The sequence below is a fragment of the Ovis canadensis genome, chromosome 22, assembly GCF_042477335.2.
Source record: "Ovis canadensis isolate MfBH-ARS-UI-01 breed Bighorn chromosome 22, ARS-UI_OviCan_v2, whole genome shotgun sequence".
Lineage (NCBI taxonomy): Eukaryota > Metazoa > Chordata > Mammalia > Artiodactyla > Bovidae > Ovis > Ovis canadensis.
This window is the reverse complement of record NC_091266.1, coordinates 37,845,295-37,865,820: the sequence shown is the minus strand read 5'-3', so window position 1 is coordinate 37,865,820 and position 20,526 is coordinate 37,845,295. Positions and strand designations below refer to the sequence as shown.

General features: G+C 48.2%; 1 protein-coding gene across 5 annotated transcripts in view; it reads left to right on the top strand.

Moving 5' to 3' along the window:
* The window catches only part of FBXW4 (F-box and WD repeat domain containing 4), an 88,376-nt gene that overhangs the window by 37,578 nt on the left and 30,272 nt on the right, over positions 1 to 20,526 (top strand). The window contains exon 6 of one of the 5 annotated variants that reach the window (XR_011252037.1): positions 10,520 to 10,679. The exons of the other annotated variants lie outside the window; for them this stretch is intronic. The gene's annotated coding sequence lies outside the window, so the exon portion shown is untranslated. The remainder of the gene's footprint in view (positions 1 to 10,519; positions 10,680 to 20,526) is intronic. 5 annotated transcript variants of the gene reach the window in all.

Sequence of the window (20,526 nt, the reverse complement as noted above, 5' to 3'; positions counted from 1 at the left end):
CTCCTTGAGTCTGTACATCTCTCTTTCTTCTTGCACTAACTTGAACTGCCTGTGACTTACCTGTGGGGTTGAAGATGGCTAAGTGTCTGGCCTGCCTGTAGTCAGCAGGTGGATACCTTCATGCCCTGGAGTCTTGCCTGAGGGGATGAGGGAGGTGCCAGGGTGACCCTTGTGCAGGTGCTGCTGGGCTCAGATTGCAGCCTAGTGTCCAGGCCCCTCCTGGTGGTGATTAATCTGGGACACGGGCCGGCAGAGGCCCAGCCAGGGCAGCTTTGGTCCCTCACTGTGAAGACCTTTGGCTCGGAGACTGAACTGATCTCTGTAGCCTGCTTCGGCTTGAGTTTGATCTGTCAAGGCTAAAGAGGAACCTGATGGTAGGGCGGAAACTTCTAGCCCTTGTCTGACTTATAGCAGTGATCCGTTCCAGTGGTCTCGTCATGATAACACTCGTATATTTAAGATTTCCTCACCTGTTAGCTGCAACACTCAGGTCAGTCAAAAGAGGGATCTTCATGAAATATCTGTGCTTTTAGTTTTTTGATCCGATGGAGCTCACTCTTATAAGTAGACTAGGGGGTGGAGTGGGCTTTGCACTGGGTCTGAGTGAAAAAGGGAATGATGGGAGTGTGGCTGGATTAATAATGTGTTTTTTGTATATTGAGGGGTCATGTCAGAAGTGGAAGGATTACCCCATCTTCCTGTAATTACTCATAGGTGGCTCTCAGGCCATTTGGGGCAGATTTCAGTACTTAAATTTGGAGTCAAGACTTAAGTTCCCTGTTTTCCTTTCATTTTAAAGCAAATTTTTTGAAAAGATGTCTTCTCCCCATCACTTTTCCATCTTCCGGAGTCCTGGTCCCTGGGACTTCCAGGTGGTAGTCCGCATAGTCAGTTGTGTTTCTTTCCCTCTCTGAGTTCAGGACAGTCCCAGGTGACTCTCCTTGCTCGTGGGCTCAAGACCCAAGAACAGGCATTCTGCTGTCCATGACCGTTGCCAGCATCCGTGAGCCTCTTGAATTTCATTATCAGAATGAACTTCATTATTAGAGCCCACTTTGGGGGGGTTAGGAGCCTGGAACTTAAGAACTGGAATATTTTCCTCACACCATCAAGGAAGAGAACTGTGTACCACTAGCAGTGAGATATGTTGACAGTATTCATGTGGAAAACTGGCTATAAATATTCTATGATTCATGGAGTTCCCTGGTGGTGCAGTGGTTAGGGCTCCCCTCCTTCCAGTGCAGGGAGTGGGGTTTCAATCCCTGGTTGGGTAACTAAGATCTCACTTGACATGCAGTGCAGCCGAAGAGGTTAAAAAAAAAAAGATGCTATGATTCAAAAAGATCTGTGCTGATTCTGAATTTTGCTAGGCTGAATTTCTACATAGGATAACAATGAAGGATGCACTTATACCTCAGTAAGCCAGCAAATATTTTTGCTCTTCCTTCACACTGTTACTGAAAGATCTCAGTTGTGTGAAATGGATATCTGCTAATCCTTGTGCCTCTAGTAGTTTCTTAAGCAGGACTTTTTCGAAGTTTAGATTGTTAACTTTTGGGAGCAGGGTCTTTATTTCCTGTTTTATATAAGTTATGAGCCTTCTACTACAGACGACACTTCTGTGCTTCTGGGGTGTTCTGTTAAGCTGACTACCCAAGATCCTTGCCCCTTTTCCCAGCTGGTTCTTGCTCCTCTCTCTGGCCAGGGCATTTTCATAGGGGTTCGCTTGTGACACTGTCTGTGGTGCTGGTCAGATAGGCTTGGCTCAGGTAGAAGGTGCTGGCAGGGAAGGGGGAGGGAGTTGGGGGGTGGGCTGGTGGGAGGAAGGAGGGGAGCACACACATGCAGGAGCCGTGGTAATTGCAAAGGGAATATTAGTCCAAGAGCTGCTGGCCCAGGAAATTGCTTTCTGCGGAAGCTTTCCTTTTTCATAGTTTGCAATGCAAATTTAAAACATGAATGGGGCACGAAAAAGCATAGGAGGGGCAGGTGGGGTGCCAGTTGGGATGTGGTAACATCTAGAATCTTCAGCAGGGCCTTAATTTGCAAAAGAGAATTTCAATATTGAGAGAGAAGCTTTTAGGAGATTAAAATAACTATAAATCATATTTTGTTGTGATTTCCCTCCCCCCACCACACCTTTTCCATGTTACTGGATTCAGACTTGTCTCTATCCCTGCTCAGCTGCACTGCTGTCTCCTCCTCTGCACCGTCCGACAGCAAAACCATAATCCAGCTTTTCGAACAATGGTCATAGTGGTCACGGTGGAGTATGAATATTTTGGTTTTCATAGGATCCTGGAAGCAGCAGCCCTGTCTAAAGTTGGTGCACTTTAGGCAGTGTGCACGCCAGTCCTGGGGCACAAATAGCACACCTGCTGAAGGCAGGAGCTGGCCTGCTCTGAGAAGGCGTGAAAGCCAAGGCCCTGATCCTCTAAATATCAGGGGTAAGCTTGGTGAAGCAGAACATGGGGTCCCCAGGCCTTGTTCTTTTCTTGATTTTCCATGCTTAATCTATCCCATCTAGAGAGGTGTGACTTTTGGCTTCAGGATGGAGATACTTATGTCTGTGTTGCTTCTTGATGCTTCGGTGGTGCTAGAGGTGGGCATAGGCAGGGCATTATGCTAGCAAAGTGTGACGGTTCATACTGGCTTCTTTCTAGGAGCTGAGCTAGACAGGAAGACACACAGAGAGGCTGGAAGGCAGTGTGGAGGATAAGCTTTCCAAGAATAAATACTTGCTAGTAGTAGAGGCCACTGTGCACCTGTGGGAGTTGCTTCTCTTCCTTTGTGTGTGGCTTGTTGCACATGTGATGTGTGTTGGTTGAACAGAGTGAGAAGGAAAAGCTGAGACCTGCAAGGTAAAGTGAAATGGACCCCTTTCTGCTTGAGGCCATCAGAAGTGGCCATCTCTCCTTTCTGTGTTGATTGGGAAATTTTGATAGAGATTATCTTGAGTCTGACCCTGGATGAGTCCTGTAGTGCCTGATCAAAACTCTATGGAGTCTCAGAAGCACTGTTTGCATATAGGACGCTGTCCAGGTTTACTCAGCCATCACTTAGCACATGCTCCTCACCCTGAACTCACTGCTCTGTGGCCTGCTGGGGCTGTAGAGGGGCCTAGCTCAGAGCATATGACCCACTGTCTCCATTTCTCCTGAGGGCTCTACTCCTGCAGAATGCTTTTGTTATTTTTTGCTTTGTTGCAGTGATAGCATTAGTTTTCCTGGCCAAGCCTGGACCCCTTTCCTCTTGGGCCTGAATGAGAGAAGACCAGGTGAGGGACTGGAGTTGGGGTACTATGGTAAATGACCCAAGAGAAGAGAAAGGTCAGCTGGGCATGAAGGTGAGATTTGTGACATTTGTCGAGAAAGAGGGACACATGGGTTAAAGTGTTTGAAGCACTCTACTTTTCCTGGCCAGTTTGAGTCTCTGTACTATCCAGGGGAAGCTGGAGTTGAGAATAAAAACAAAAAATTAGCACAAAAATAAAGATTATTGAAAGGATTCTTCACTTATTAGAGATTTGTGGCCAAGAAAATCCTTCTTTGCCAGCTGGTAATGGCAGGTCTAGGGCTAAGGAGAGGAAATGTTAGTTTTAAAATTCCATTAGTTTGGGGACTTCCTTGGCAGTCCAGTAGTTAATACTCTGTATATCCAGTGCCAGGGGTGTGGGTTCAATCGCTGGTTGGGGAGCTACGGTCCCATGTGCCATGTGGTGTGGCCCAAAAAAAAAGAAAAAAAAATACATTAGTTTGGCAGTATCAAAATAAAAATATGGATGCTTTTACATAAATTCCACTTCTTGAAATTTATCCTAGGGCAATAATCAAACAAGTATGCAAGATGCATACAAAAAGATTTATATTAAGAACACATAAATATCTATTAATAAATGTGAGGTTGAATATTAAATGGTACATTAACCCAATAGAATACTATATAGCCATTAAAAGGATGATATAGAGATGAATATATTTCTTGACTCCCAAAGATGTCATAGTGTTGAATGAAAAAAGGTCACAAAGTAGTATGATAATTATTTGACTATCTTTTCAGTTATTTCTTATGTGGTAGATTTCTGCTAACATTTACTTTCTTTTTACTCTTTTGCATTTAAGTTTTTTGTTGTTGTTATAATGAGCCTAATAGAAAAAAACAAGTGGATTCTTTACTGTCTGAGTCACCAGGGAAGCCCAGAAAAAACATAAATTTCATTTAAATATCTGTTTCAGTATCAGGTAACAATAGAGAGAATCCTTCCTTTTCCCCTTACACAGTTACTTAAGGATGCATGGATCTGTATTTATTTATTATTTTAAACAGTTTTATCCAAGTATAATTTACATACCATAAAGTTCACCCATTTTAAGTGTACAGGTCCATGAGTTTTAGCAGATTTATAGAGTTGTGCAGCCACAGTCAGTTTAGAATATTTCCATCTCCCTGGAAATGTCCTTCCTTGCATTTACTTTTGCAGCATTATGCACTGGTCATAGCAAACACCCTCTTCCAACAACACAAGAGAAGACTCTACACACGGACATCACCAGATGGTCAACACTGATATCAGATTGATTATGTTCTTTGCAGCCAAAGGTGGAGAAGCTCTATACAGTCAACAAAAACAAGACCAGGAGCTGACTGTGGCTCAGATCATGAACTCCTTATTGCCAAATTCAGACTTAAATTGAAGAAAGTAGGGAAAACCACTAGACCATTCAGGTATGACCTAAATCAAATCCCTTATGATTATACAGTGGAAGTGAAAAATAGACTTAAGGGACTAGATATGATAGATAGAGTGCCTGATGAACTATGGACGGAGGTTTGTGACATTGTACCAGGAGACAGGGATCAAGACCATCCCCATGGGAAAGAAATGCAAAAAAGCAAAATGGGTGTCTGATAAATAGCTGTGAAAAGAAGAGAAGTGAAAAGCAAAGGAGAAAAGGAAAGATATAAGCATCTGAATGCAGAGTTCCAGAGAATAGCAAGAAGAGATAAGAAAGCCTTCTTCAGCGATCAGTGCAAAGAAATAGAGGAAAACAACAGAATGGGAAAGACTAGAGATCTCTTCAAGAAAATTAGAGATACCAAGGGAACATTTCATGCAAAGATGGGCTCGATAAAGGACAGAAATGGTATGGACCTAACAGAAGAAGATGTTAAGAAGAGGTGGCAAGAATACACAGAAGAACTGTACAAAAAAGATCTTCATGACCCAGATAATCACAATGGTGTGATCACTCACCTAGAGCCAGACATCCTGGAATGTGAAGTCAAGTGGGCCTTAGAAAGTATCACTACGAACAAAACTAGTGGAGGTGATGGAATTCCAGTGGAGCTATTTCAAATCCTGAAAGATGATGCTGTGAAAGTGCTGCACTCAATATGCCAGCAAATTTGGAAAACTCAGCAGTGGTCACAGGACTGCAAAAGGTCAGTTTTCATTCCAATCCCAAAGAAAGGCAATGCCAAAGAATGCTCAAACTACTGCACAATTGCACTCATCTCACACGCTAGTAAAGTAATGCTCAAAATTCTCCAAGCCAGGCTTCAGCAATATGTGAACTGTGAACTTCCTGATGTTCAAGCTGGTTTTAGAAAAGGCAGAGGAACCAGAGATCAAATTGCCAACATCTGCTGGATCATCGAAAAAGCAAGAGAGTTCCAGAAAAACATCTATTTCTGCTTTATTGACTATGCCAAAGCCTTTGACTGTGTGGATCACAATAAACTGTGGAAAATTCTGAAAGAGATGGGAATACCAGACCACCTGACCTGCCTCTTGAGAAACCTATATGTAGGTCAGGAGGCAACAGTTAGAAGTGGACATGGAACAACAGACTGGTTCCCAATAGGAAAAGGTATACGTCAAGGCTGTATATTGTCACCCTGCTTATTTAACTTATGTGCAGAGTACATCATGAGAAACGCTGGACTGGAAGAAGCACAAGCTGGAATCAAGATTGCCAGGAGAAATATCAATAACCTCAGATATGCAGATAACACCACCCTTATGGCAGAAAGTGAAGAGGAACTCAAAAGCCTCTTGATGAAAGTGAAAGAGGAAAGTGAAAAAGTTGGCTTAAAGCTCAACATTCAGAAAACGAAGATCATGGCATCTGGTCCCATCACTTCATGGGAAATAGATGGGGAAACAGTGGAAACAGTGTCAGACTATTTTTTTGGGCTCCAAAATCACTGCAGATGGTGACTGCAGCCATGCAATTGAAAGACGCTTACTCCTTGGAAGCAAAGTTATGACCAACCTAGATAGCATATTCAAAAGCAGAGACATTACTTTGCCAACAAAGGTCCATCTAGTCAAGGCTATGGTTTTTCCAGTGGTCATGTATGGATGTGAGAGTTGGACTGTGAAGAAAGCTGAGCGCCGAAGAATTGATGCTTTTGAACTGCAGTGTTGGAGAAGACTCTTGAGAGTCCCTTGGACTGCAAGGAGATCCAGCCAGTCCATTCTGAAGGAGATCAGCCCTGGCATTTCTTTGGAAGGATTGTTGCTAAAGCTGAAACTCCAGTACTTTGGCCATCTCATGTGAGGAGTTGACTCATTGGAAAAGACTCTGATGCTGGGAGGGATTGGGGGCAGGAGGAGAAGGGGACGACAGAGGATGAGATGGCTGGATGGCATCACTGACTTGATGGACGTGAGTCTGAGTGAACTCCGGGAGTTGGTGATGGACAGGGAGGCCTGGTGTGCTGTGATTCATGGGTTCGCAAAGAGTTAGACACGACTGAGCAGCTGAACTGAACTGATACCTGGGACCTTTTGTGGGAAAAGAAATGTTAAGATACTGAATATTTAAAGAAAAAACAACAACAGTGTAATATATATTGGGCTTCCCTGGTGGCTCAGCTGGTAAAGAATCCACCTGCAATGCGGGAGACCTGGGTTTGATCCCTGGCTTGAGAAGATCCCCTGGAGAAGGGAATGGCTACCCATTCCAGTATTCTGGCCCAGTGTTCCGTGGACTGTATAATCAGTCCATGGGGTCCCAAAGAGTTGGACACGACTTAGCGACTTCCACTTTCACTTTCAGTGTATATATGGAATTTAGAAAGATGGTAATGATGACCCTATATGCAAGACAGCAAGAGACATAAATGTAAAGAACAGACTTTTGGATATGAGAGAATAGCACTGAAGCATGTATATTACCATATGTAAAATAGATGACCAGTGCAAATTTGATGCATGAAGCAGGGCACCCAAAGCTGGTGCTCTGGGACAACCCAGAGGGATGAGGTGGGGAGGGAAGTGGCAGTGGGGTTCAGGATGGTGGGATACATGTACACCCATGGCTGATTCATGTTGATGTATGACAAAAACCACCACAATATTGTAAAGTTATTAGCCTCCATTTAAAATAAATTAATTAAAAAAAAAGACAGTGTAAACTTGGAAGTGTTTCTCTATGTAATGCATATCACTGAGTGTCCACCTTGTAGATGTATCAAGAATACTGCCATGTGCAAGGATACATGGGGAACATGAAGCACAAGAAACAGTTTTTACTACCCAGGGACTTATATTCCAGTTGGGAAGAAAATGTATTTACTCAGCAGCTTATTTCAGTATATATGCAGTGTGAGTGCCATCAACTGTCAAGGTTATTGATAGGAAATCAGAGAAAAGCAGGAGCTTTTTTGTTAAATCAGGAGAGCTTCCTGGATGACATGGAGTTTGAAATGGAATTTAACCAATGGCTCTATCAAGTGGCAGAAGGGAACTTGAGGCAAGGGGACTGGTATGAGCAAAGACATACTCAGGGATGAGGAATGTCGTTCAGAGCAGACAAGTTTGGCTGGCTAGGGTGCAGGATTTGTGTAAAGGAGTAGTGGGTAGTATGGCTGGAGGGGAGCTTTGGGGCCTGGTTTTGGAGGCTTTGGAGAGCAGGTTTTAACTTTAACCTGAGGATAATAGGGAGCCATGAAAGATTTTTGCCCAGATTGAAGCAGTTAAATGATTAATGTGGTGGTACAGTATATATAGAATGGGGCTTCCCAGCTGGCTCAGTGGTAATGAATCTACTTGCCAGTTCAGGAGACATGGGTTCGATCCCTAGGTTGGGAAAAGGAAATGGCAACCCACTGTAGTATTCTTGCCTGGGAAATCCCATGGACAGAGGAACCTGGTGGGCTGTACAGTCCATGGGGTCTCAAAGAGTCAGTCAGGACTTAGTGACTAAACAACAACAGTGTGTAGGATACTTTGGAGTGGGGGGAACTGAGGCTGTTTGAGTACTTTATGGGAGTGCACTTGGTGAGCAGTGAGGGGCTGGTTTCCCAGGGACACCGAGACACCCTTGGATTCAAGAGAAACAGGAAAAATGCTGTAGGTGGTCACGACTGCTTGTGGGAGAAAGACCTGCAGGAGGACCTGATGGCGGGAGGGGCCCAGGGCTTTGAGAAGATGGAGTTCCATTTGAGGCAGTGAAGGGATAGTCAGTAACCTTGGCCAGAGACAGCCAGGAGCGGTGGCCTGGAGCTCAGACACAGGGTTAAGATGTGGGAGGCTTCAGCATGGAGATAGCAGTTGAAATAACAGGAGGGATTAGCACCAAAAGGGGAGCTCAGAGAGAACTAAAGACAGCTGGGCAGGAGGAAACCAAGAAGCAAAACGTCTGCTCCCAGAGGCAGGTGGACAAGTACAAGCAGAGGGAGAAGGAGAGGGACAAGGCATCCCCAAGAGTAGACGGTAGGCACCAGAAGGTTTGGGGGCAACTTCCGTGAATGCGCCATACTCGCTTGTGGTGCTGCCTCCCTGTTCTAAGTGACAGAGGAGAGAGAGAAGAGGAAAAGGCATAACTTGATACTGATTGATGGAGATTTGCAAGCAGTTTATTCTCCTTGCTTAATTTAAGCCTTTTGTAGTTTTCATCCCACAAAAAGTCCTAAGTTTTGCTTTCTCTCAAGTTCTTTCCTCTGGTTCCTGTTCTGTTCTCTATTGTTCTACCCTGTGGTTATGTTTTTTCCTCAAGGGTTGCCTACTTTGGGCATGGTAATATTTTTTACCTCATTTCACAAAACCACTCAGTGTAAACTGAGTTTTGGGAGGGTCAACAACTGAGCTGGTGATGCTGAGTGACATTGTGAGAGAGTATCCTTCATCCCAGTTTTTTTCTCCATGTGTAGTAGTATTCTGGGCAAAGCAAGAGAGGCTAATTTGGAGAAAGAAGAAAGCCAATCGACCACTTGGCCATTTGGAGAGATTTGGCATTAGAGCCATGGGACTGCCCAGGCTCTGGTCTTGCTTGGGCAGCTACGCCTGTCCAAAAACTTTCTCTTTTTCTTTTCTATTTCTTTTTAAATAGAAACTTTCAAATCCTCCTTGGGTTTTTGAAGGTAGTAATTCCAGGGGCTTGTCAGTTGTGTTTGAAGCTAGTGGTGAAAAGGGCGGAGTGAGGAGAAGCGAGGGGGTGGAGATGGGAAGCAAAGTAAGAATCAGAGAAATTTTATTGAGGGAGCGTTTGCTGGGTTTATGGGAGGGAATCTCTCCCCTCCTCCCCAGTCGGGTTTGAAAGGGCCGGTGAATCTTTGATTAGGTGCGGGTCAAAAGAATTTACACATTGTGACCTTAATAACTAGAGGTGATTGGCAGGCGGGCTGTGGGGAGGGGGCTGCGGGCCCCTTTCATCTCACTTAGCACAGAGGAGAAACAATGGGCCAGCCGATTTTCCTTGTTGTCCCTTGTTTGAAAAGGTCTGGTGTCTCTACTAGGTACCTGTGACATGGGGGTCTTGATTGGGGTCTCATAAAGGCCCCTGTCAGTGTGTCCAAAGGCCAAGAATACAAAAGCAAGCAGTGGGTGGGGGTCTCAGCTGACCACTGAGGAAGGGAGGGGAGGGCCCGGGAGTCAGTGGAGGGAGAAGCCAGCCCCGAGGGGAGCCCTTATGGAAGGAGGGGAGGAGGGGGCAGAGAAGGGCCATTTTTGTCCCTAACTCATCAAGCACATCTGCAGAATTGTCCAAGCTGCTGCCTCCCAGTTTCAAAAGAAAAAAATGATCGTTTGATAAACCGTCTCCGATTCACCACTTTCTCACAAGGGTGGGAGACCCAGCCCTGACCTCTGTATGATTTCACATCAGGACCAGGCTTTCTTTCCCCCACCCCCAAATTGCTAGAGAAACTTTGAAATGTATCCTGTGGCTTTCTCTCTCCCTTCTTCAAGCGCCCCCCACCCCCATTTCCCACCGTCTCCACCCCACTGGCCTCTGTTTTCTCCCTGGGTACTCCGGAGTGTAGGCGAGTAATTAGTCCCCTCTTTCTGGGGCACAATGAAGCCAGGGTGTTTGGTGGGCCCCTTCCCACCGCTCGCAGGGCCGGGGGCCTAGGGGGAAGAACCAGGTGGCATGTGCAGTGTATTCCAAGCCTGTACAATTGTGGGGGCACAGGGCTGGGGGCTCAGGGACTAGTGTGCTCCTGCTTCTCGAAGGAATGTGCAGAGGCGCATGCATTAATGGTCCCCACACAATGCTTGCATTTTTTTTTCCAGGCAGAGGCATCTTCCCCGTGAAAAGGCCACCGAATCTGGAGCCCAGGCGGGCGCTCAGGCTGCGGCAATGCGTTCTTTCCCACCCTGCGCTTAGTCACTTGGAGCTAACATGGGAGACCAACAGGCCGCGTCTCCTGAGAGCCCGATCTTTGTATCCGATGTGTGCTCCCCCTTTGCCCTGTCAGTTTTGTGTGTTCACGGAGTGTTGATTTTAATGCGGGCCTGTGTTGGGCTGGGAGGCCAGGCTGGGGGGGCTCGGGTCTTTGTCTTGCAAGGCCTCCTCTTCTTGGAGGGTCTTGGGCCCCGGAGGCTAGTGGCAGATTTGGGAGGTAGGGTGAGATGCCAGCTCTGGCTGGCAGAGGATTCCCCCATCCATGCGTCTGTCACAGACCACCGTGGGGTGCCTGGAAAACAAGAGTACCACGGGATGCTCAGGCACACGCTTGCTTGCTTGCCCTCCCCCCCACCCCCGAGGGGGGTGGTTAGTTCTACCACGTAAGGCTGCCAGCTTGAAGTGAGTTATACCCGCCTTGTGACAGCCTGGCAGAAGCACAGATTGTGAGTCTCAGGGAGCCAGGGCAGGGCCATGTCAGGGTCAGAGGAGGTGGAGGCAAGCAGAGGGGTGCTCAGAGAGCACCAGGCTGCTGCAGATGATGACCCACCAATTGGGAAGGGTCAGGGGTGAAGAGGACTGGGCAGAAAAGACGCAAAAGTGTCTGGGGGAGCATCGACAGATCTCAAATGCTCATCTTCAGCAGTTAAGGGGAGAATCCCTAGAAAGCAAGGACAGAATGGAGGCATTTTCTCTGGTGAGAGGGCCTGGGGCCCCATCACAGGTAGACCCCCTAGGGATGGTCCACCAGGATGTCTTTGGTCTTTACCATTTGCCTTGCTGAGTATAGCCAAGTGCTGGGAGCTGGGGGAGAGGGTCTTTACCCATTCTGGGCTCCTCACTTGGCTGGATGCCTATGCATAATTTGAAGAGAGGAGACTCTGGGAGCTCAGCCTGGTTGTGGTGTGTTGTACTTCTGGGGAGAGGGAAACTTTGGGGTACCTTTGAGTCAGGGAGCTGGTGGGGGAGGACCTGTTCACCCCATACCCACGGCCAGGCCATGGTCCTGGCATCTGGTATGGCCCTGAGGGTGTGGCCTTCATCTTAGGAATCAGGTTTTAGAAAGGGACAGTGTCCTCACTTTCCATATGATCAGAAGGCAGAGATGTGGGCTGGCCACTGAGATGAGGTGGCCCTGGAGAGGCATCCTGCCAAGGTTCCCGAGTACAGGGACTCCTCTGTGCTACTGTTGGCAACCCATTGAACTGTCTCGGGGATTGGTGCCAGTCACACGCCAGGCCTGATGAGGGGAAAGAAGCTGGAGCTCCAAGGCCTTTGAGGGGCCTGAGTCCCAATGGGGCCCATCACTAAGGAGCTTTTGGTTACCCCATGGCAAAACATTTCTTTCATTGAGAAACAGACACACAGCAATACCCACCCCCTCTCTTTTCCTTTAACTCTTTTCTCTTAACTTACCCAAATGCTGTTCCTCCCTTCCCTTCTCTTCTCCTTTGAGGACAGCTCATAAAGAGCCTGAAGGAGACAGATTGTGTGTATGGATGTGATGATGAAGGGAAGGGGTGTTAGGGATGGTCGGGTGTTAGGGGCTCCACAGTTACAGGAAACACAGTCACTTCCCCCAGGTTGTCCTGCCAGGGCCTGGCTGGGAGGCACCAACAGATCATAACCTTTAAATGCAAACTCGATGGAGGAGAGAGAGGGAAGCATGGAAACAAATTAGATATATCTATAGAGGGTGTTCAGTTGGAGAAAACGAGCATTTCTTACTAATTGGAGCACAGAGCATTTCATTATTAAGTTTCACTATAAAGGGAAGAGTTGCAGCAGGCCTCTTTGGGGATTCCCTGGACTGTTTTTTCCCCTTTAAAAAGTGTAATTGTATTTAGGTTGGAGGCATAGGCAAGAATTGCTCTTAAGAACTTTGTAGAGTGCCTGGAATTTCAAGCAGGCTTTGGAGCAAGGTGGAGGGAGAGATGGACCAGTGGAGGTTGCTCAGAGTCCTCCCTCATTCCTTGACAATATAAGGCGAAAAAGCCCTGGTCGGGGTGGGGACCTCAGTTCTGGAACTGAGACTGAAGAATTTGGAATGACAAGAAAAATGTTGATCAGAAACCCTGCTGTCCTGGGAGACCTGATATTTGATCATCTTAACTTCTGTACTGAAATTACAGAGTGGCCGAATGCAGATGCAGTGCAATGGTTCACCATAATTGCTGTTCCCTAGAAAGCATAGACGCTTCCTCTCTGGGGCCAGGGAAGGAGCGGGTTGGGCTACGCTGGCCTTTAACTGGACCTGGTTCGATGCACAGTAACTTCTGTCTAGGCAGGTCCTTCCTTGTCCATAGAGGATTATCTAAGTCAGTCAGCCTGGCCTTAAAACTCCTTTTCCTACTGCTGCTTCCCCAGGGCTCATGTCTTAAGTATGATCAGTCCCCAAGAAAACTCTGGTCTAGGGTGCTTATTAAAGACACACCTTGTCTAGGTTCTGGGTAGTCAATCAGATTATCTGGTGTTCAGTGTTCTTAGGGAAGCTGAGAAAAGGTGTTTTTGGTCATGGGAGAGTTTTTTGCAATGGCTGGGGTCCTAAGAGCAGGAGTACAAAAATCTCATTTAGAATCAATGCTGCTTGTGACTTCATCAAAGGACTGGAGTTTTTGCTTTTTTCCACTCAAACCATCTTTTGCTTTTAATCCACAGGTTTCTGCCTAAGTCCAACCTCCCTGAGGTTCCTGGGACTTTAAATACACAGGATGTCTTTCTGTGGTGGGTAGGCCTGATCTCTTTCTCCAGGTGACTGGATAATTTATGAGCTCATTGAGCACCTGTAGGAGGCAGCTTATTTCTATCTTCTCTCCCCTCCCTTTTTCCCCATTCCTCCCCACAAAAAGGGAAAAGTTTCCCTCTGTGTACTTTCCACTTTTCCAAAGAAAAGGAGAGGAGATGATCAGAGAAATCAATTAGCCCTTAATGAAAATGAACTGAATAGTAGATAGCCAGTGCTAGGTTTTTAATTTTGGGACACAGGTCCGGTGCCCTTCTCTCTGTGGCGCTGTGTGTATACTTCTGCCACCTGTCTCTGAACCTGTGCATCTGTAAAGTGTATGTCAGGGTGTCAGGCAGGTTCCCTGGTCTCTGGGTGCCCCCACCCGCAAGCACAAACCACCTGAGATGATCCACGGGGAACCGTCTGCCCTAACCTTCATTACTTTGTGTTGATGTCACTGCTTCTCCTGGGCCAGAGTCACCTCAAGAAGACAGCTCAACATAAGCGAGTGTATATTTATGTGGATTCTGGTTTTAAAACTTTATTTTTGTCTGCCCTGGGTCTTCGTTGCTACTCATAGGCTTCCTCTTGTTGCAATGAGTGTGCAGTGTGGTGGCTTCTCTTGTTGCGGAGCATGCACTCAGTAGTTAGAGGCACGTAGGCTTAGTCACTACACAGCATGTGGGATCTTCTCGGACCAGGGATCGAACCTGTGTCCCCTGGATTGGCAGGTGGATTCTTATCCACTGTACCACCAGGGAAATCCTATATGAATTCTTCAAGCCATTGGGTTTCATCATTTTCTCCTCCCTAGAGCATCGAGGAGAAGCTCTGGACCTAGTTATTGAGTTTCTGGCAATCACTGTGTTTCCTGAAGTTTTTATTTTTTTGTTCAGGTTATCTTTTGCCCAGTCTTCTTTTTGTGACTCTCCTTCTCTGTGAATTTTCCTTCTGTTGATGGCGGAGTGGAGTGCAAGGAAATGCTGTTTTCTGGAAGAAGATGTGTGCTTCTCAAGCAAGTCACAGTGGATGCTTGTGGTCGTGTGGGAGAACACGGCTTGAACACAGAAGAGGCAGGAGCTGTTGAGGTAGCAGAGGCCCAGGACTGGACTGGTAGCAGCTGATCTGAGGGTTCCAAGCAGCCTCATCAAAAGGGTCTAGACTCCTTGGCTGTTCCACAGAAGGAGCAAGGAAGGGGAGGGGAAAGGGATTCTCTCGAAACCTTTGACTTGAGAATACCTCAAGTCAGCAGCAGCCAGTAGTACCCCATCCGTGGCACAGGTTCCATGTAGCAATGAAAATCTGAAGTGAGATGGGTCATCCAGCCAGTAAATCCGGAACCCATACCTCTGTCAAGTGTGTTTGCAAATCTGTGTCATGTCTTTGCATTCGTCTGAAAGGTTTTTGTCTCATCCCAAGTAGCCTAGTGGGAAAGAGGAAACTTCAAATCAAATGAGCTTTTTAGAATCCTAATGTTTTTCCAAAGAGAAGAACCCATAGTTTTTATAGTTTGTTATTTCAAAAATACATGAAAAAAATATGCCACCAGAAAGAAATCTGTTCCAAAGCAAGAGTTGGGCATGTGGTGTGAGTGGGTTGAGCTAAACTTCAGCAATTGGACGGGATAGCAGGCAGCGGCTTGGGGAGGGGATTCCCAGGCCCAGTGTCTCCTCAAACTCCTGTGTGAAAAACTCTCCTTTGTCAAAGACCCAGTGAGAACAGTCTCTCCCTTCTAGGCTGTAGGACTAAGGAAGGCTTGGAGTCAGGGCTCTGGGGCAGGTGGAAGGGAGCCAGCTGAGGCAGAATGACCTGTGAGTGAGGGCTCCTTTCTTGGAAATAATGAAGGAAGCAGGTAAGTTCAGGTCCCTATTGGAATCTTGAAATCTCCTGTGTCCATTGCCCAGGCATGGGGCCAGGAGGACCATTCTTAGGAATAAGTGGGCTCTGCAGTCGCTGGTGTCATACCTCCACCTGGAAAGCCACGTATACCCTTGATTAGCAGGACTGCATGGGTGTTTGTGGACCTGGGGAGCTGAAAGTCCCTGAGTTTTGTAATGGGGTTGACTGAAGCCATGCTTGTGCCCCAGCCCTAACCGTGCCCAACCAGGAGGTAGAAAACATCCATCCTAGCCTCTTGGGACCACCTCTCACTCCACTGGGACTTCAAGTCTCAGAAGAGGGATAATATGAATTAGGTGCTGTGGGATCACTGTTGGCTATCATCATCTGAATCCTGGGTTTGAAATTAATTGGATCGCAGAAAAAACTTGTATTATTTTTTAAAACCATGTAAATACCCCCAAACCAAATTAACCCCCAAACCTTTCATCCTTCTCCGTCTCCCTGTGTCTTTATTTGTTGGGTAGTGAAAAGTGCTTTCCCCAGCCTCCTTTGGGTTGCCATGCTGAACAAAGTGAGAAACCCAGGGAAGGAGGCAGCTGGTGCCAAAACGGCTGGCTGACCTGCTCCCCCCCAACAACCACTGCCACATACACACCCTGCAGCCCTGAGTCCCCTGGCCTGCCCCAGCCGCCTCACCGTCTGGGCTGTAGCCCAGACAAGCAAAGGCGCCTTGACCAACAACAAGCCCCAGCTTTGTTGGGCCTGTGGGGAAAATGCTTTCTGGAGCTCAGGGATCTCCTCTGAGAACCACCTGTGCCTCCCGGCCTCCTGCCAGCCTGGGCCTTCTGGCACAGGGGCCCCTGCGTTCCAGCCAGGAGGCTGGTGGTAGGGAGTGAGGGGGAGCGAGGGAGAGGCTAAGGGGTCTGTGGTCAGTTTGAGGGTGCAAATTCCAATCCTTCCCTTTAAGGCCCCTGGTTGGCTCAAGGTCTCCTGCTGCCCTAGCCAGGTTAAATTTGTCCTGTCTGTCATCAGCATGACAGTAGCTTTCCGGGGTAGTCTGCAGGACAGGGACAGGGAACCGGAAGTCTCTCTTCTTACCTAGCCTCTGGTGCTTCTGGATGGAAACGATACAGGTTCCTTTCATTAGGCCATTTCTGGATCAGGAGTCCCCAGTGCCTCTCTAATGCCTAGCCCAAGATGGCGATAATGATGAGGACAAGAATGACTGACATGCCTGCAAGCTGAAATGCCAAGCACTATGCCAAACACTTTATATCTCACTTAATCCTTCCAGATAGGTACTGTCACCATCATCAGGCAAGGAAACTGAGGCCTAAGAGAGGTTATTAACAGGCTCAGAGTCACATCCGGTGATTAACTCATACCTGGGTTTGAGTCCCAGCTTCTGACTCTGGAGCTCATGGCCTTTAACTACTCTGCTACCCTGTCTGCTTCTTGGCCCATAAGGATCTTGCTGTCATTTGGGATTAGAATTTGTTGATTGTCTTGAATTGTTTCAAATTTAAATAGAAAAGCGAATTGAAGACTTAACTCTCTGACTGGACCTTAAGTTTTAGCTTTTTGGTTTTCTTGAACATCCTAATTCCTAGCACAGGGCTGGCTTGGATAGCCTTCGGGTAATTGTTGAAAGAATGAGGCCCCTATCTACTCCTGCGTCCAGCTTAGGAATTGCCCATGCAAGGCCTTGTTGCATGAGAGTACTGGTTAGTCTCAAGGCAGGAGCATCCATCCAAAGTGGGGTTGGTGGCTGTGCAGGTGGGACACCAGACTGATGCCGAGGAGAGGAAGATACAGAGTCTAGGCTTGATGAGACTGGAGCTGAGCCAGTTGTGTTGCAGAAGAGGCCTGCCTGTACCCTGCAGGTCATCGAGATGGGCTGCTCCCAGAAGGAGGAGACTGTTCCAGGGGTGCTAGGGTATGAGGAGAGGCTCTGCTTTCATGCCTCTGAACCGCAGGTGTTTGGACTAGCCTCACTTTGCTTTGGAGACTCCTGTAGAGAATCACTTGGAGCTTCTTTCGTGGGGCTGGAGGCGGGAGTGAGGCAGGAGCTAGCTCTAGTCCCTAAGAGCCAGTCCAGGCCAGTGAGGGAGCAGGGTGGGGGTGGCATTTCATGGTAGCAGTTTTTGTGGCTAGGTCTCAACGTTGGATAAATAGGTAAAAAGTTTGACCTGACTGCTGCCTAGAAGCCACACACTGAACTGCTCCAAGTGCCCCAGACTTGATAGCCGCTGAATGTAGTTTGTCTGGGTTGTGACAGACTATGAAGTGAGGTCTTTGATGGCAAATCCCCATGGGCCATGATCCTACTTCTATGGGTGTGACTGGAGGGAGCTGGGAGGCAGGGCCACAGAGAGTAGCAGCCTACGCTATGGGGAGCTCGTCAGTCCAAGCTCTGCTGGGTCGCAGTGTTTGTTACTAGTGGAGGGGTCCTAGTGCAGCGGGCCTGCAGGGTATCTGGTTCTGGGATTTCCAGGCAAGGCTCTGAGGTCTGCGTCAAAGGCAGGAAGGTTGGAGGCCACCTGGGTGAGGCTCAGCCCCTACCCCTCACCTCTGTTCAACCAGAACAGCTTCTCTGGTTCCTGTTTGATACATTTATTAGAGATGCTAACTCACAAACATTTTGTGTTGCTTTTGTGAAAAGTGAAACACAACACTGTAGTATAACTGTTACCCATTTTACAGACAAGAAATGTGAGGCCTCCAGAAGGTACAGGCTTGCCAGGTCAAACAGCTTGTGAGCAGCTGATCTGGCCCTGAATGCGGGCCTGCTCGGCCCGGCTCTGGCCTTTCCCTGGTCCCACAGCGCTGCCTGCCCTGGCCTGTGTGCTCTTTCCTGCGTGGATCGCAGCTCATCTGTCACCCAGACCTTCTGTTTCTAGTTTTCATGTTTTTGCTGTTTCAAGGAGGACTGCTGCTCTCTCTCCTAGGTCTGGGGTCAGGGCTGTTTTAGGGCAGGTTGTGAGAGGCTGGCAGGCCTGCGTCGTTACTTCCACTGCTAGAGCCCACTCTCTGGCCTGGGGGTGCCTTGGCACTGAGCTTCTGCTTTCATGCTGTGCCTCCCTAGCCTCAGAGCTACCCGCAAGCAGAGGACTCGCTTTCCTCTGCTTAGCTGGGCTTAGGTAAGGGCTGCTGTGGCGGCAGTAGTGGACCAGAGTGTTAGAGGAGTCCTAGTCTCCTATCTCCTGGCAGAGTCTCTCCCTAAAGCTGAGGTGTCTGTGAAGACCCAAAATCTAATGTGAGCTCCAGCCCCGGGCCCTCTGAGAAAGCCGGAGAGACACAGCACTGCAGCCCTCTGGCCCCTCTTGTCCTGCCCCAGCTCAATCCACCACGTTGTTTCCTTCTTCTTTGCTTCGTAAATGCAGAGCTGTGGTGCCAGTCTTGCATACCTCTGCCTCCCAGAAAGCTATTTGGGGCCACTGGCCCTGACTGGAAGACACAGATAGGGTGGTTGATGATGTGGGTCCCTTGTCCAGGCCCCAGTCCCAGCTGCCCCCACAGCCCTGGTCTGGCTCACTGCGGGGCTCAATTCAGAGGCCTCTTTTGTTTAACTTGCACAGAGCAGCCCCAGCTCACCGTTCCCACATGCCGAAAGTTTCCCCACCATTCAAGGGGAAGGCTGAAAAGCCCTCAGCTAATTGCGTTGGGCTGAAAATTACCACTTCCCTGTGTTCCCCTGCTGCTGAGGACATTTGTGTCACTGCAGTATTTAGGGGGAACAAAGGCCCCCTGTGGGGAGAGCCCAGGTACGAATGTGGGGTGGGGGGAGTAATTGCAGTCTCTCCAGGTGAAAGCCCCTGTTAAACTTCAGTAAGTCAATTAGGCTGGGGGGGAGGAGGGCAGAGACCCCCACAATAAACTGTTCCCACCAAGCAATTAAAGAAAATCATTTTAGCTTTGAGGAGAGAAACTGCTTATTAGAAATTTTGTGGGTCCCCCTCCTCTTCTACCCCAGCCCCCCTTAGGGATGAAACAACAAAACGCCTTCCTCAATAGAAGTGTTTCTCCTCCTCCCACTCATTGTGTGGCCTGAAAGCACTTACCGTGGGAGGGCAGAGGGAGGGACAGGCCCAAAGGGGAAGAGAATGGAAGGGGCTTAACACCTGGGCCGGCTGAAAATCACAAGTACCTAGGAAGACTGAGGAGAGAGGCTCCTGTGGGGTGCAGTGGGCACACGGGGGTATTTGTATGTATGGGGTGTGCCTGTGCCTGTGGACCATTCTCGTCAGTAGAAACACCAAACAGTGGGTGCAGCTGTGTGAGTATGTGTGCAGCATCTTGGGTGCCTCCTTACCAAAAGGAGCAAACACAGGCTGTGTGTCTGTCTGTCTGACTACGTGTGTGTCTACCTTTGTTGGCAAGGCCAAGGCAACCCAGCTGGGCAGGCACCCCTTCCCAAGGCTGTGACTGGGCCCATGTTCTCTTTCCTCCCAGGAGCCAAATACCAGCACCTGGGAGTCGAGCCACAGAATAGCTTTCCGCCTCGGATAGTCGGCAACTGAGGGCTGAATGGCCAGCAGCCACCCACTGGCCCTGGGCTAGGAATGGTCGGAGCAGGGGGTGAAGGATAAGACCCGCTAATCTCCTCAGTGTTCTTCCTCATGTTGCTTGGGTTGGGGTGAGGTGTGGTGACTCGGCAGGAAAGGAATCAGTGACCTGGGCTGGCACGTGCTTTCTGGGTATCTGGCTTGGATGATATGGCTTATAGTGGAGTCTCCAGGTGGGAAAACCGCTCCCGTCAAATTTCTTCTTCCAAAGGGAGAAGCCCAAGTTGGAAAGATAAGGTGATCTGATCTGATCTTGGTGGGGGCAGCAGACTTATACATCAAAAGTGTGTAATTTGGTAATTTACAGGTATGTATGCACATGTGTATTACATGTGGCTTAAGTGGGTAGGTACCATACCCCACATCTTGGTACTTCAAGGGAGGTTCTGGTGGCGCTGATGGTGGGCATGGCATTGAGTCAGGTACTGCCCTGGCCCCAGTGGTTCCCTGTGGCTCATGATGTGTTTGGCCTTTATTCCAGTGTTCCAAAGAGGTGAAATGAAACATTGAAGGGTTGACTTTTCCCAGAAAACAAATATGCCAAGTTATTTCCCTAGCATGGGGCCTTAGGAAGTAGAATTTGGTGCCTAGAGGCTGGCAGTGGGGAGGTGTGGCTGTTGACAAAGTCCTGAGCAGGAGCATGAAGGTGAGGTTTATGGAGAGCCAGGGCTGGGTGGAATTTAGGGGTCTTGGGTAGGTGTGAAGTAGCTGGGAGAGGAGCAGGAATGAGGGGCTGCTCACTGTGTCTGGCTCCACCCAGTAA